Source organism: Poecilia mexicana, unplaced genomic scaffold (assembly GCF_051168715.1).
Source record: "Poecilia mexicana isolate PSO_F unplaced genomic scaffold, ASM5116871v1 scaffold_4, whole genome shotgun sequence".
In the NCBI taxonomy this organism is placed as follows: domain Eukaryota; kingdom Metazoa; phylum Chordata; class Actinopteri; order Cyprinodontiformes; family Poeciliidae; genus Poecilia; species Poecilia mexicana.
The window spans coordinates 6,483,792-6,501,634 of NW_028263373.1; positions in this window are offsets into that span (position 1 = coordinate 6,483,792).

The following is a 17,843-nucleotide window of genomic DNA, read 5'->3' on the forward strand; positions in this document are numbered from 1 at the left end:
ATATATATATATATATATGTTTTAACTTGATTTGACATCACTGACTGACTAGAAGAAAAATTACAACTTTGTTTCTCCACCTCAAGATCATAACATTTGTAATCGTTAGCTTAACTTCCACATTTTAATTTGACTGCAGCTCCCTGCTCATTGTTTTCACCGCAGTGTTTTTGAAGAAACGCCGCTGAGACACAGCCGCCGCCACATTGAGCAGGTGACTTGAATAGCCTGTCAATTTATTTTAGTGTTGAATTGTATCCATAGCAACAAGTGTCACTAGGGTGCCAGAGCCAAAAAAAAAGAAAAAAAAGAAAGGCAGCCGGGCTACAATTATGAGACTGCAGTCAAACTTGTGTTTTGTTACGAGAAGAATTGCACCACTCTGCCCTTTATTATCTTCCATTTGTGCTACAACAAAATAAAATCAGTGGGTGTTGTCTAGTTAAAAATTCATTCAGCATGTATTGTCCTGCATATTTCCTTGGTCTGTGTTCTGCAAACTAAAGAATCGGAGCCAATTAAACTGAACTAGAAAGAAAGCAGCCACACACGCCCACAGGATGGTCAGGATTTAAGTGAATGAAGCTCATTAAAAGGCCTGAACACTCAAAGACCATCAGAGAAGTTTCTGTGCAGTCTGAGATAGCAAAGATACGCAATATAAAACAAAATTTCAAGATAAATATGTTTCAGCAATTAAGTTGACCAACATTAGAGTCAAGCACAGTGGTGCTGATATGTTTATGGGGCTTGTATTATGAATAAATGGGTCAACTTACTCGTAGCTTGGACTTTAATTAGCTTAGCAACACTGCTAGCTTGCATATTTGACAGATAGCAAAACGCTTTTGAAACACATTTTCAAGTGAAATAAAGTTGCTAGCTACAAGGAAAACATTTGACATCCAACAATTTTACATTTACAAAGTGAAAATGTGAGACTGAAATAATATAGCAGATATTTATTCCAGTTCAAGTAGTTCTTGATATAGATTTGGCAGACTGATACTTTTCACACATTCTGTGGACCTAACTCTAGCTGTGACTGCCATCTTGATAAAGATGAGTTTAATAATTAGCTGAAATGTAACTTATTTAGTAGTCTAACCTTTGGTTGTCAAACTTGCATAATTTCTACTCTGAAACAGTAAATAAAATGTGTACAATTTGCTACACAAACTTCAATGGCTAAATTGCAACAGTTTGCTTTGTAAGTGCAGGCTAATCTGAAAACTTCAACAGGTCTGAAAATGAAAAACCGCCGGCTGTAGATGGAGCAAAACCAAGAGGAGAACTGAAGGAGGAAGAGAAAGAGGGTCTGCACCAGTGTTTTCTTTGAGAGTTTCCTCACAATACTCTGTGGGTTTCTATGACAACTTGGAGTCGCCAGCTGGGCCCATACAGGCAGAAGTAAGAGGTTTGTTTGGAAGAACTGGAATAAGTAATCTGCTCCTCTTCTTCGTTCCAAAGTAGCACCACTGCAGTAGAGAAATACTTCATCTTTCCAGGTTTTAATCAGTTTAGTGTAGAATGCAACAATTATATACATAACAGACTTAGTGAAATGCTTCTGAGCAACAGATTGACTTTTTTCACTTTTTCTACTAAAAAAAAAAACATCCCTGAAAGTGCATTTCACAGTAAAACATTAATGAGGTATTCACAACTACCTTGTTGGGATTATATTCAGCTTAGTGTGTTGTAAACACACTTTGAATCAGTTTTTACTGCCATGTAGAAGCTGACAAAATGTTTCTCATGAACTCAGTTGAGAATAGTTACCATTGGATTGGGGTTGTCACACATGAACACACACTTATGTAATGTGGACTCTGGTCTTGTGCCTTAAACAAAAGCCTATATATAAAATGCTCCGAATGTCTTAATTTTACTGCCAACTTTTTACTTCACCATAGTTGTATCCATTTCTAAACTCTGATGTTTATTGGAAAAAAATAAGGAGAATGAATGTCTTTTTGTTTTTTGTTTTACTGAAAATCTGCTGAAACAATAAGGCAACAAACCCTGATATGTAGCTGGCAGTAAAACATGTCAGCGCACTGACGGCAGTAAATGAAATCATTTTTATTGCAAAAATGAAAACGATACAAATTATTAGTCTACTGTAATTAGGCTTTGATTTATGAGGGAATGGTCATTGAAGGCTACCTCATAAAAGAACAATTCCTGCAAGTAAGTGATCAGCCATGGTTACTCTAACTACGATCAATAGTCTGTAATCAGAGATGGTGATAAGAGTCTGCAACTTAGACGCATGTCACAATGAAGTCACAAAACCAATTTGAGCTGGAAAGACTTTAGTGTCATAAAGGAAGTTGATTTTTTTTAATGTTATCTAGTTAATATAGAACAGCTGAGTAAACAATTCATGTCTGCTGATTTACCACAGTGTACACAAATGACTGGTTGTCATGGAAACAGTGAGAACCACACTGCAAAAAAAAAAAAAAAAAAAAAAAAAAAAATCTTACCAAGTAATTTTGGTCTAGTTTCTAGAGCAAATACCTTATTACACATGAAATATGACTAATTGATTTTAAAGTAGCTTTTCAGCAAGATATAGAGGTTTGTTTCAAGTAAATAATTTCTTAATATTGATGAAAAAGTACTAGTTCTATTGGCACACAATTTAATGTCTTGTTATATTATTATATTATTGTTATATTATTCATCAATATTAAGGAATTATTTACTTAACATATGCTTCTATATCTTGCTAAAAAGTTACTTGTAAGTTAGTTTTGTCTTATTTTACGTTTGCTAAGATATTTGCACTAGAATCTTGACAAAAATGTTTGACAGTAACCTTCAAATTTAAGATTTGATTCATAAGCCAGGGATATTCTCAGACTATGACTACTTTATTTTACAACCTGTTCATGTTCGATGTTTCATAATAATATCCACGGGACGTCTTCGCTCCTTTTAAATTCACAATGTTAAGCTAACGTCACTACAAACACTTCCGGTCTTTCAAAGTAAAAGCTCTTCCTTTTTTTTAGTTAGCCACTTGATCCTAATTAACCTTTTTGAACACAAATGTAAACATTAAGGCCAATTAACAGCATTAATGGAATGTTTTCGCAAGAAGAAAATTATGATAAATGTTCACGTGTTTTAAACTACAAGCGTCCAATTATTTTGTTGATTTGGATGAATGTAAAACTGATCATCGGTAGTGGCAGCAGTAGCAACAATTTAACTTTCTGAAAAATAAAACTATTTCAATACAAAAAGAAAAAAAAAGTGCTTCTCAGAGAGGAATTCACAATAAGGACTTTAAACGGGGATTCTGTGTTCAGCGGTGTGCAGACAGCAGGTACATGCTGCATCTGCAGCTGATGCGGGTCGTGTGCCTTGCAGGCAGAAGCAGAAAGGAGAGTGAGGGTCTGCAGAGCGCCACAGCCTCATGATTAATGCGGCTTTTAGCTGCAGCGGAGCCTGCATGGGCCCCCCTCAAAGCAAACTGGTCGGGGCTGCGCTCATTCATCCCCGACCCCTCTTTACTCCATCAACCAAGACCCGGTGGCTGAGAGGCAGCTGCGGCCCACAGCCCATTGACTACATTTCTGCACTAAAACTTCATCAACGTAACCTCCGTGTTTCGGTCAATTTCACCTTGCTCCCATTGTGCGACGGGCAGGAACCGAACCGATGGGCGCGTAAAGGAAGTTTTTCCCACTGCAAGTTGTAGGCGCAGTATGGCCACATAATGCAATAACCAGGATTAAGGGTGAACTCGTGTATGAAATATAATAAAGAAAGGCCACGAGGTCTAATAGGTTACTGTAAAGTCACACACAGGCTGCCCTGGCCCCGAAGATTTTTTTTTCTTCCCCTACTGGAGGCAGTGGCAGCATCCAACAGTGAAGCACATTGAAGAGCCTGGTAATCAGTAAAGCTGGGTCTCTGAGAGGAGAAGGGGGGGTACAAAGTTAAGATTATCTCGCCGGATTATAAATTATTACGCAGGAAGTGCGGCTGGATCTGCAGGAGAAGGGGAGGGGGCGTCCCGTAACCACACACGCCAAAATGCAGCTTTTCTCCCGCCGAAAGACACACAAACGACTCTGACCACTGTGCCAGTGGGAGGGAGTGGTGGGGGTCACTCCTCTTTAACCGCCAAACACACACTCTCACACACACGCACGCACCGCACACACGCACACACACAGATGAGCGCAGTAGAATCCCGTTGCACCAGCAGTAGTAGTGGATAATTCATTGCAGATAGAGAGGAGCCCCGCACACTGAATCCACAGGCGTCTAAAGTGCGCACACTTTCTTGCACAGCCGTCTTTCAGCGGCTCCGCGTCACTCCCGGCCGTTTGCGCACTTACCTTTGCACTACAGCGAAACTGGGCACAGTTAGTTCCCATTTCGAGAAAAAGGCTGTAAGAATCCAGTCATCCCCGCGTTATCTCCTGCTGCGTTCCTCAGACATCCACAGTGTGTTTCAGCAGGGCCAGTAATCCCGTCTTCCATCCCGGGGAGAGCGCTCCCAAGCTCCCTTACATCTTTTTCCACGTTTTCTTACAAAACTATGTCAGGCTTCTTTCAGCGCCTCTTCTTTTTTTTTCCTCTCTTGCTCTAACTCCCCGGTCCTCTGCCCCCTCTTCTCTCCTCTCCCTCTCTGAGGTTGCCTGGTTACCTCTCTCTGTAGGCTGGATCAGACCGCCGGCCGGCAGCCAATCACAAAGCTGGGTTCATCTTAACCCCTCCGCTGCTGAACTGTCCTGATTTCCATCTTTCAAGGGTGGAAGAGGAGGAGGAGGGAACCAAAGGTTTAGAAAACACATGAGACATATAATGAGGAAGAATTGAGAGGGAGGTGCAGATGAAGAGATGGGAACCATCAGATCTTTGAGTCTGGACTGTACTTTGGAAGATGAGTGTACTGTCCAGACTTCACCGTCATCACACGCCCACTCCTTCACTACACATTCATAGTACTACACGCTGACAGAGACGCCAAATAACCAGTCGTGATGCAGCCTTCATCCACTCATTCAGCTAACACTATTGATTGGATCACCACCCACGGTGCAATCATGCAGTCAGAGGTGAGTCATGAGTTTGGGAAAAATCACTTCTGACCTTTGTACCAGCACATTTTCCAGATCCTAAACTATGAAAAAGTCTGAGCAACAAAGAGCAACAAATTAAATTGTGTCAACAATTTAATTTATTCATAGTTTGGGGGGAGATCATCAATTCCTTTGAACTTCGTACAGCTGCAAATATCAGTGTATTTTACTAGAACTTTATGTAACAACCTAACACAAAGTGACAAGTAATTGTAAAGTGAAAGTGGTACATTTTGTTCTTACAAATAAAAATAAACTTTTGCTTTACATCTCGAGTCAGTAGAACAGTTTTTCACTGCAATTACAGCATCATTTTTTTTATCTGTTTATTTTAAATATAACAGCTTTGCATATCGAGAAACTGAAATGTTTGCCCATTCTTCTGCTAAGTGAACTGCAATGTACAACTTTATCACTGGTTCTCAACTTGATTCAGGTCTGGACTGACTGGGTCACTGAACACATGAATATGCTTTGATCTAAAATAATGATTTAGATCATTATTTTCCTCTGGCTGAACGTTTCAGGTAACTGTCTGATCGGAAAACAAACTTCCACCTAAGTCTCAAGTCTTTTCCAGCTTCCAAGTTTTCTTACAGGATCGTCCCGTGTTCAGCTGCATCTGTGTTTCAACCAACTTTTCTTCCAGTTTAAGAAAAACATAATCTGCATGATCCTGCTTATGCCACATATCGCCATGGTAATGGCGTGTCCGCAGTGATGGGATGTGTTACTCTTTTGCCACACTGTTCTGGTTTCAGTCTGGCCTCATTTGTCCACAGCACATTCTTCCAGAATGTTTACCCTTTCGCTTTTATAGCTTGTGACAAACTGCACAGAACGTCTTATGGATTGTTTTTTAAAAAAAGGTTTGGATTCTTGAAAGTCTTTCATGAAGGCCAGATTTGTGGAGACGAATTGCAAGACTAATTGCCGTCTTGTCCACTGATCAACGCACGTAGGCTGTGGATCTTTGCAGCTCATCATGGGCCTCTTGGCCTCTTCTCTTAATAATGCTCTGCTGCGCCCCACGCCGACTAACCGCATCTTAACACCCAAAATAAAATGATTTAATCTGGGCTATGTACAGGCTGAAAGTAAATGTTTGTTTTTGCAAATGCAATTTTTTTCTTTTATTATGCTTCTAAATTATAAATAGCTCTCAAAAGTTATTGGTCCACACAACACATTTTTGATTTCCATGTGTTTTTTTTTATCATTGGGAAGCTTAGAATCCATGCTGTAAATAACTCAAAAACTCGTTTGTGGTTTTATTGTGGCCAGTCACACTCACAAAGCCACCCTTCACATTAGGAGGAACAAAGACGATGAGTTCAGAGACTCATATCTTCATATCAGGTTGTATATAGTAAGATGTGATTTCGAGTGGCAATTTCAAATTAGGTGGTCCGTGAGTGTTTGTTTGGGGTAACTGCTCTAGATGGATTTTGCAGGTAGATGTAAGAATTGCTCCTTGAACAGAAAATGTGCATCAGGCAATATTTTCAGTGCTCTTGTAACTGTTAGTAAATGGTAAGGAGCCAGGAGATATTTCTTTCTTTTTTTTTTTTTTTTTTACATTTCCTGGGGCATTTGTACATATTTACCCTTTGGCTGTGTTGCAGGCACAAAACAGCCAAAGGGTTTAGTTGCTGCATTTAAGGCATAGTGCAATTCAGGATAATTGTGGTAGCTTTAAGGAAATCCAAAAAAAATAAAAATAAAAAGCCGGAGCTTTTTCTTACTGTGAGCCAGAGACCATAATGTGCATAGTCACACCATTCTTCCAGTCTGACAAGGTTAGATAACGGTCTTCTTTGTGTTATGGCTCATTATCCGGCCACAGTGGGAATTTTCCTCCACAAAGTGTGTCGGATGAATGGAAAGCTACTTCTTCCAAATTGAGGAGACTGCTTACCGTATGTGGTGGAGTGAAAGTGAAACACAGCAAACCTTGCTCAGACCTCAGTCTGTCTGTCAGTGCAAAAACTATCAGTAGAGAATTTATTCCCTGATATCCAATGTGAAATTACAAAAGACAAGTTATTTTTATTTATTGCTTCTTGAGGCCAGTAGACTTGCTTTCGTCTCTTGTTGACATCAGTACGACTTTACACTTTTAAGTAGCGTAAACATGCCGTCGTACATCTTTTAGTGTGAAATATGTAGAAATGAGTAGGTCATATGTTTAATAACCTACTTTAATAAGAGGTTATTATTATTATTTCAAGGCTTCCACTCATCTTACCAGGGGAGCCAATAATAAAATGTGACCAACATTATATTTGAAGGCATGCAGTGTCTCTACATCCTTCCTGCACAGATCCACTCCTACAATTGCAAAAACCTGTTTTAAACATTCATCATTAACCCACCCACTGCTCCTCTGATTTGCTCAAAACCTTCATTCTTGAAACCAGACAACCTCGTGCAGTTTTCCAGCTCTCTCTGTCCTTAAGTCATCTTGTCCCTCACAGTTCTGGCTGTAGTTTACCTTCTCTATCTGTGTAAAGCCCTCCTCTCCGGCTCCCTCCCACACTCCAGTATCTTTGCCTTTTCTGCCGTATCTCCCTCCGTGCATATCTGCCTCCCTTGCTTACCTTCTTCTGCTCTCAGTCTCTGTCGCTCTGTCTCAGCTTGGCTGAGCAGATAAAGCCGAGACGTTCATGAAGGCAAGCCAGCAGCTAGCTTTCTCCGTTTCCTCTCTTTCCTGTTATACGAACACACACACACACCTGGGAATGGGATGATGCAATCACATTTGCAAAGGCACGCAAACACAAGATCTGCTGGTGAATATCCAGATGGATAAAGACTCTGCATTGTACAGGATGAAAGTTCGTCTAATTTCCACACATCTGCAAAAGTGATGGAAAAAGTGAGAAGGAGGAAGAGAAAGACAGGAGCAGAGAGACGGATACAAAACGGGAAGAGAGGGGAAGGAGATGTACGCATCTAATCAGCAAAACGGGTCAAACTCGTTAAAACCAACTCTAATTGCCTGAACGTTGCTCCGCAAAACGTTGCAGTGCAGTGACACCTTGGGTTTACACCAGTTAGATTATCAGAGTCTGAAATAAATCTTAAACTGTCTAACATGTTGACCTGCAATCATGCAGAATGCACAGCCATCAGATTTAATGTAAAACGTGTTTAAATATAGATGAGGACATCGAAGCGGCGAAATCAGACATCAAACAAGTGCATCAGCAAATTAATGATGAGAAGATCTGTACAGCATGCTGCAGTGAAAAGCACTGGCAGCATTTCTAATAAGTTTAGCAGGCCAAGACTCCCATATTAGATGGCAAACACATTTTACCAGTGCCATAACCACACAGTCATTCAGTTTAAATTAATTTGAAGTCATGTTGTAATGTAAATCCAAATCTGTTACATTTTAACTTCTCGAGTGTAAATGACAGTGAATTCTGACCTATGCAAAATAAATCATCACTTAAAGCGTTTTATGTCCTAGTGTAGAAAAGACCTGCTGACAATTAATCATTTGAAGCAAATAAATTTACTGTTTAATTCATTTTTTTTTTGTTTAAAGATGCCCATTTTAAAACATATTGGAAAAATAAGTTGATTTTAATGGAAATTCAAAGTGGTGGTTATAATGCAGTTTTTTTTTCATATTTCACATTTATGGAGGCGTAATTGTTGTTTACAAAACAAAACAAAACAAAAATAAAATATTGGTGGATTACTCCTGAGCTGGTGATGTCAAAGTTAGACAAATTATCATCCGGCTGGACTGAAGCAACAGCCACAGGAAAACACCCATGGGACGCAGCATGGGACATTAGCTGCTACACCTTATTAAAGCTCTAATCGAGGCTGTGTGCTCCTGTTCTTAGCCAGCCTTGTTATATTCAGAAATAGCCTGCAGCGGCTGGATGACATTGCAATCAAACAACTGCAATCAGTTGATGGCTGGGAATGAGACGGTCACCTCTTCACAGATGTCAATACGTCTGGAGGTGAATTTGGGAAACCTTGTTGACGAGATTAAGATTCACTTTGACCCAACAATGCAACGACCTATCTATTGTCTTCACGATGAAATTAAACTTGGAAAAGTATTCTTACCCCAAGAAGTTCCACATTACACATTTTATGTAGATTTTATGTAATAGACCAACACAAAGTAGTGCAGTGAAGTGGAAATGTATAACAATGTGTTTTGTGTTCCAAGCATGTTTTAATCCTTTATCCACAAATGTAAACATCTACAAATCTACTAAGATATAGTCGTACACCTGATGGGCAAGAGAATGGATCAGAAATGAAGCTGAGAGACCCATGAAAGATGCTAAAAATCCACTTTTGGCTTTGCACTTTGCAAATCTAGAGTTTATCGACAAGCAGCGAGAAGAAAGTCATGAGAACACCTGATTGCTTCGTAGCAGACGTGGAAAAAGGATAAGAAGTTTAAGTTTTTCTGGTGATAGTCGTCTTTATTTACAGTAATCCGACAGGAAGCAAGCAGAGAGAGAAGAGTGGATGACATGCTGCAAGAGTCTCAAGGTTGGGAATTGGACCCCAGATGGCCGTTTACGGCACTAATAGCCTGTGTATACGGGGGCGCTGCTCTGCAGCTACGCCACATGGCACCTCTGAAATTAAGCTTTTCAGCCCACATGTAAAACACTATGTGTGGACGAAAACCAACACTGCAAGTCACCCATGTACAATGTGGAACACAGTGGCAGCAGCATCATGCCCTGGGGGAATCCTTATTTGAGAAAGCACAAGGAAGCTGATCAGAGGTGATGGGAAGACAGAAAGAGCTAAGAGCCAAGTCATGAAGGAAGACTTGATAAAAAGGAGGACATTTCCAAAAACTGTTTACACTTCACCAATATACGCTAGTCTATGATCCTGACAACGTATTTTGAAATTTGTGGTTCTAAAGAAGAAGATGTTCAACTTGTATGAATATTTTTTGCAAAGCATTCCACAGACTTATACATTTATTTACGGTGAGGGGTTGGAAGGGTGTGCGTGCGTGCGCGTGTGTGTGTGTGTGTCTAAGTGTCACACTTGAAGAATATAGGAGGAAAAAAGGTAGCGCAAGAAGCAGACATAACAGAAGACAAGACATCACAGCACACCCACAGCTATCAAAGCACGACACTACTGATGTGTGCGAGAGCAACTCAGATACATCAGCATATCAAGAGGGTTGACACATGTGAAGAGAAAAAAAAGCACATGAAGAAGAGAGAAGGTTCACGAGAGGGAAGCGTGGCAGATTTAAAACGACGGATGTGCACGCATGAAGAGCGACTTCAGACATCATGACAGGTTGTTCGAGCTGAACTCTTTATATGTAAATACAGTTAGAAATGGAAAATAGTGGCAGGGAAGTAGCTAGGAACAAATAAAAAAAATCTGAGGTGACAGATTGACTTGTGTGATGCTGATTAACGTACAGGAGAGGGAGTTGGTGTGCATGCGTGCACTTGAACTCGCAGAGGGCAAGATATGAAGATGTGCTCTGCTGAAGTTTCTCAAATGTTTATGATTTTTATCTGTGCATCTTTCAGGGCTTCTGCCTTTTGGGAGGATCCATCACTCCTAATCATGTTTCATTAATGGGGATGTCTTATGGGAAAAATAAAAAAATCCCTTTTTTTTTCTTCACATCATTCGGTATCTGCAGTCGATAACAAGTCATGATACCAACAGAAAAAAAATAAACTCAGTGCTGCGACTTTGTTCAGGTCCGCCTTGGTTCGAAAAGTGTGCCGTTCAGCGAGAGCGTGTGAAAAATAAGCGTCTTTACAAAGTCGGAGCTGAATTATTCTGCCTGCACGTCTTCATCTCCACCCACTGCTTGAGGTCGACCCTTTGAGGTCCGACCTGAATATTCTCTTTCATTCTATGTAATAGAACAACCAAGCATGCTTCACTTGGGGAAATGTTCAGTTGTTGGTTGTATTTATTAGCATGAATTCTTACATCAACCCACAGCTTTCCAAGATATGAGCCCAAAGGATTGACTTTTTCTTTTAGCAGGAAGTGTGGAAAAAAACAATTTTTTTCCAGTGTTTCAAAGTTTAGTGTTGGACTTGCGAAGAAACGTAAATTTGAGGAACTATACCGCCTGGTATTATTCTAATTACTTTTGACTTCTTTGCTGCCTTGTGTCGATATCACTAAGGGCTGATGTGATGAAGTTTATGCAGACAGGCTTCTTGTTCCCGACTCCGGTTACTATTAATTTATGGCCGACTGTCTGCCAGGCTTCATACTCAATAGACATCATGATAGAGTGAACTCACTACTCCTTGCTTCGGCACAAATATGCACCAATATCTTCTTCATTCAATGGCACCTAAAAGTCAGAACCACTAAGAAGTCTTCTAGTATTATGAACTAACTGAACCAGAGTTGTGAATTTCAGTCATGTGTCTCAAATTTAATGACCAGATGAAATTATAAAAAACTTTATTGACCCATTATACTGATTAGATGCATACGTTTCCTTCTCCTCTCTTCTCCTTTTGTATCCTCCTCTGTGCTCCTTTGGACTCAAACTTGAGCAACTTTTGTGATTTCTCAACTCAATTCCTTCAACAGCTAAAGGCAGACTTGATATCATACACAAAAGTGTGATAAAAAAGAAAAAGTGCTAGGCGTACAACAATGGAGTCATGCCAGCTGGGTGCTCCAGCCCACTTCATGCACTCTTTTTCTTCTTTTGTTGCTACAACAAACACGATGCGCCTATTGTAATGTTCACCTGCTTTTCTCAAGCATCCTACAATGATGGCAAAGAAGTCCTTTCATCAGCACACGTGTACAAAGTTGGCAAAAGAAAAAAAATAGCTTCACAAAGCATTATTCAAACAACAGGCAGGCTATTATGCACCATAATGTTCAGCTCCTTTCAATAAGATATTAGATCCAGAAAAAAAATCTAGTTTTTCAGACTGATTCTTAATTGCCAACCTGAATATAGGGATGTTTCAACATTAGTACGGGATGGCAGAGGTGCCACAATTCTTTGGGAATTGTGTTGGCAGATGAACCCAGCGCAAAATTCTTGCTTCATCAAAATCTGATGAAGCAACTGTGAAGTCTTCATTAAATTTGTAAAAGTGATTTTTCTTGAAAAAATAAAACAAACTGTTTTTACAAGCCCACCAACACTTTCCTCCAAAATCCACATAAAAAAGTGAGTGACATTTATTAAAGTAGATGAACAATAAAAGTCACATTTCTCATCTTAAACTAAAAATGTTCTTCCTGTCCAAAACATTTTTTGCCTCAGAATTATGACAATTTACTTCTTGACATAGTTGAGAGAGCAGCGCAGTTTAGACATTGGCGATGTAAGATATGGCTGCCATAGTCAGCAACCAGTCGGATTATTTGTGACAATGAATTTCCTCGGGTGAAAGAAATGTTGTTTTAGTGTTTTTACTGTTTATGTGTCCTCTGTCAGGAACATACTAAATAACCAATAACCCGTCTGTCCTAACTGACCTCATGAATGTTTGCTGATGATAATTATCTGCAGACAAAGACTCATTTTTATGCATTCTCTGAGCCAAATTGCTGATAGATTGTACAGCTGCATTTTATCAGCCTTTCCAATCACTACGCATTTAGCATAACACTGAGGTGACTTTATCGGGGCAAACGATGTTATTCTGGGAAAACTGTGGATAGATCATACAGTTTTAGTAATGTAATTGAAGATGTTCTTGGAATAATATTTGTTACATCACTGAAGTACTGCAAAACCTTTACATGTAGACTTTCTGCTGCTTCCATTCAATGCAAATGTGTTTTAAACAGCTAGTGCAGGAACCCCTAGTATGAAATATTGTGGTTACTCAGTAATGCCTTTCAGGATTGTAGTTTATTCACAATTTCTGTTGTAAGAGTCATTCATTAATGTGGCGAATCACAAGTGGATCAGCTGACCAGAAAGAGCTTTTAAAACTCTGAGCAGGGTGCCAGTTTTGTAAGATTTCAAGGTACTGGTCTCACTCTGAACAGGCTGCAAAACAATTATTGTATTAGGAACTGTTGGATATTTTGTCAATACTTAAATATTTGGTGGCTATTTTGTTACACCTTGATGTCTCAGTCGGTATCTTTTTTTTTTCTTTTACAAAGTTTATTATGCTAATGTTTCAATTTTGAAGACTTGTGAGCACTTTCAATGATTTTTTTAAAAAACTAGCTAAAGTTAAAAAAAAAAAGAAAAAAAAGCTTTATTATACATTTGTCATTTGCAAATGGATACAAGTTCTGTGAGCCACAAGTCTGAATCCAACTGAAAAAGAAAATTAAAACTAATATTTTATTACTTTATGTGACGCTGTCTCATGTCTTTCATTTTCTTGAAAACCGTATTTAACATCTACATAACACGAGTCGTTATGGTCTTGACTCCAGACGCTGGTGGGTTGTGAATGTTTTAGACAAAAGAGGATTGTGAACATATTTTTTTTTCTTCCAATAGGCATAAAAAACAATAATTATGTACCAATGCAATGAATGTACACATGCAATAAAACAGAAGCATAATTAAGGTCTGAAAAGTAATTAGAAAAGGTTAGTGGCAGAGAAAGATAGCGGGCTTCACTCGAAGTTGAATGAAGCAACGTTTTCACCTCAGCACCATGAGTAAATGCCGATTTGTTGTCCAAGAAATAAAGGTGTTAATGAGGCTTTGTTTTTCAAAGCTTTCTTTTCTTTTTTTCTGGGAAACATTTTCACTTTACAGCTGCAGACAAAACATAACGCAGAAAAATAATTAATGGTTTTGCTTTAGTTGCGTAACTATTAGAAATACTAATAGATTTGTTATGTTTTGGACTGTCTGATCAGCAGACATGCTGCAAATCAATACAATTGGGAACACTATAATTAGCACTGACCATTGTTTTAATAACCCCACCAACAAAGGCAACATCCACATTTTTTGAAAGGTGCTTTATTCAAGACCAAACAATGAGCCATATGTTTTCTTTTATTAATTTGTTAATGAGCAAAAAACAGGTCTTTAGATGAAACGTAATCTGGCCAACAGCAAAGTTAAGGAGTCATTTCAACTTTCAAGTCTTTCACATCAATTCAGTCGAGACTCGCGTCTCCCGCAACTTGAATTAAACATGATAATCAAATCCATAACACCCAGCACCCCTCTAACGCTGCATTAAGTTAACGCCTGCTTATCCCCGTCTTCGTATTGACCACTGCTGTCATATCATGCACTAAATATGGTTTGGAGGGCTTTCTTCTCAAGCTGGAGAATTTTTGATAGTATTGGGAAAGCATTTTCTAAATCCACATTTAAAACCCACTATCAATATTTTCAGCTAGAGGCGTCTGTAATGTGGCAGCTAGCTTTACGGAGAGACAATGTAGGAAACAAGTTTTGTTTTGTTAGGATGGACGTATACACATCGTGATTTTTGTTCCATTTTCAGACGTGTTTCCAGTCATCCAACAATTCCTGCGATTGTGTGTTGTGCATCGTGTAGAAATACAGGGGCTGGCGATAAGCGACCTCACAACAGTGGCTGTTTCTGATATAGGCGACATGGGTACTCCCTCCAGAGCGACCACAGCTTCTTGGTTAATTTATTGAATAATTACACATCCCGTTTAACTACGAGGGCAGCCATGTCAGGGCTACACTTGTACACTATGCTTTCCTAATTTTGGATGATGGATTTAACAGAGGTCAATTAGATGTTCAAAGCTTGGGAAATTGTTTTACCAATTCCTCCATAGCCGTCTGCTGCATTCCTGATGCTGCTTGTTCACTAATAATGTTCTATATGAACTAGAAGAGCTGGATTTAAACTCGTATCAATTTAGACAGGTGGATTTTATGCAGGGGGATTATAGCAAGGTGGACTGAAGTCGTATGCATGCCACAATTTTCAAATTTCATTTGTTTTTAGTAGAAATAACTTTCACAAGACACTGTAGCAAATTAATGTCTGTCCAAATTTACAGAGAACACAACCTGCACAGAAAATACATATTGTAAAGGGAATTAAATCAAGTGTGTACATGTAATGTGTGTGTGTGTGTGTGTGTGTGTGTGTGTGTGTGTGTGTGTGTGTGTGTGTGTGTGTGTGTGTGTGTGTGTGTGTGAGTATTGCTTGGAGCAAAGAGGCTTAAACTTGAAGGAGAGGGAAGGAGCCCAGTGGAGGTGGAAGAAGTCAAAGAGACGTAGTTTCCTTGTATTCCCAACATTTTAAATAATGCAGAATGAGCTACGTCTCAGGGACGTTGTCTTCATTCATTTTTAACAGGTTCAGTTACACAGCAGTAGTCCAGATTTCTTTCTCTCCCTTTGCGTTGGAAATGTGTGTTTGAGCTCACGGACCGATGCCGATGTGTGTATTTTGCGTGATAAACACACCTTTTAGTTGAGGTCACAAAGAACAGGCAGGTTAATGGCTTGCTGCTAATTGGTTTTTGATTGCTGGAGTTAATTAAAGTTTTAAGGCCCACACTAAAAAAGAAGGAATTCAAAACGAGAAGTCCTTTGGTTAACAAATGTAAACTTTTACACAATTTGCTTTGACAGAAGCTTAGTCCAAGAAAAACAAGTCACTCATGAAACCATCACAGTTTTTAATCAATGGTGCTGGAGGATGAAGAATCTCCACTAACTAAACTAGCGAGTTTCTAACAAGTTTCCACTGCTGCATCTGCACACAAACTTCAGGTTCACTTACCCTGACTCCATGTAGCTCAGACAAGTATACACTAAAATGCTTCTGTTAGTTTATAAACCACTGAAAGGCTTAGTACTAAAATAGACCTGCTGTCATCAACCCTCCAAGCCTCTTAGGTCTTCTGGGTCTGGGCTACTCTGCACCCACAGAACCAGAACCCAACATGGAGAAGCAGCATTTGTTTTTTTTTCTGCTCCACTAATCTGGAGCAAACTTCCAGAAAAGTGCAAAACTAAAAAAATTCAAGCCTTATAACCCACCTGTTTAGCCAATAAAATAATAATAAGTGAAACATAAACTAATTTTAGCTTGGATTGACACTTTTCAGTACTTCTGTTTAGTTTCCCACTGCTACATAATGCTTTTTTTTTTATCATGCTTTGTGGGTGAAATGTGCTATTCAAATAAACTTGACAAACTTGATTTATTTCTTTCAAGCTTTATCAGCCGGTATGTAAACCAGCTTAGTGCCTGACTCTACAGCTATTTTCTTATTTTAAATACTAACAAGACAGAGATCCCTGGAGAACTACACTCTAAAGTCAAGCAGGTTGTTGTTTCTGTTTATTCAGCCAATATGTTCAGTGTACAAAATCTAAAAGCGAGATTTGATTCAGCTTTAGGCTTTGGCCGACAGAATTCCACTTCTTGTTCTTGTTTCCTTTATTTAAGAAATATCTCTAAACTGTGATCTGGTTTTCCCTTTAGAACAACATGGAATAATCCATAAATGTTCTGTTACAGCTTATAACAGCAAATTCATCAGTCTGGAGAGATCAATGCTCTCACAGTTCCAAGCCATTCAGGACGCACCAATGGATCTCCTGACTAAATCTAGTAAAAAAAAAAAAAAACTCACATTGCAGTAATTATGTACTCTTTACACTGGTTCCAGGCAAAATTTAGAATTCGTTTTAAATTACTTGCACTCAATTTCAGAGCTCTAGATGCTCAGGATCCTGATTATTCATGTCAGCTTTTATCTAACACGCTGCTGCTCGTTGCCCTCCACCACAGACTCTGAATCTGTTAGCTGGTCCTCATGCGAGGTTACAAGCTAAAGGCCTTTAAAGTGTGCACCTCATTAGACGTGGAACAGAAATTGCTGACTCAGTGGATGCCTTAAAAGAAAAAACTGGAAACCTTGTTTTACAATGATTTTATGTGATCATTGTTTTCTGACAAACGTTAAATCACTTGTACAAAAAGGTTTGTGGTTTTCATTTAATCCATGTCATACAGTGCTTTGCAATTCTGTGGATATTAAAAACAAACTTCTTCCTCAACTTTTCGTCTCTCTTGCTTATAACATTTTCCTGTTTACAAAGTCAAGCCCATGTCTGCCAAATCATGACACAAGGTGTTCTTAGGTTTTCACAATTGCTTTCCCCTTTGACGCCGTGCAACACAAGGCTGCAACCAAGGACACAGCAGGAACTCCAGTCCTCGGTGTGCTTTCTGGTGCTTCACGCAGCTGCTAACTGCATTGAATAAGAACACACGGTCAGCACCCAGTTGATGAAACCCTCTAGCCTCCACCTCAGCCTGAACTCGCCACATATGCATACCTGTGCTGCAGGGAGAAAAGTGTGTTTTTATGCCAGCATGAGTCTGTGTGCACTTAGGTGGGTGAGTGAGGGGAGCCTGAGGCTCATTGTTCATCTCAGTGGGTATAAATAGAAAAATAGAAAGCCAGGAATGTACAGGCATCATCATGTCTGAGAGAAAGAGAGAAAACTTAAAAAAAAAAAAACATCAGATCTGAGAGCAGATGGATTCAAGGCTATGGAAATGCTTTCATGTTATGTGTTTTAATGCAGCGTCTGTCAAGGTGCTCTGGACTCTGCATGACAGGCTGCAGCGATTCTGAAGGAAACAACATGCAACGCTAGTTCTTTAGTGGTCTTTTGGCCACGTAGACACACGTAGACCTTTATGGTGTTACAATATCTGTCTCATACACTCCTTGTTTTCAGTAAACTCTCGTAAAATTGATTTTTATCTGATATCT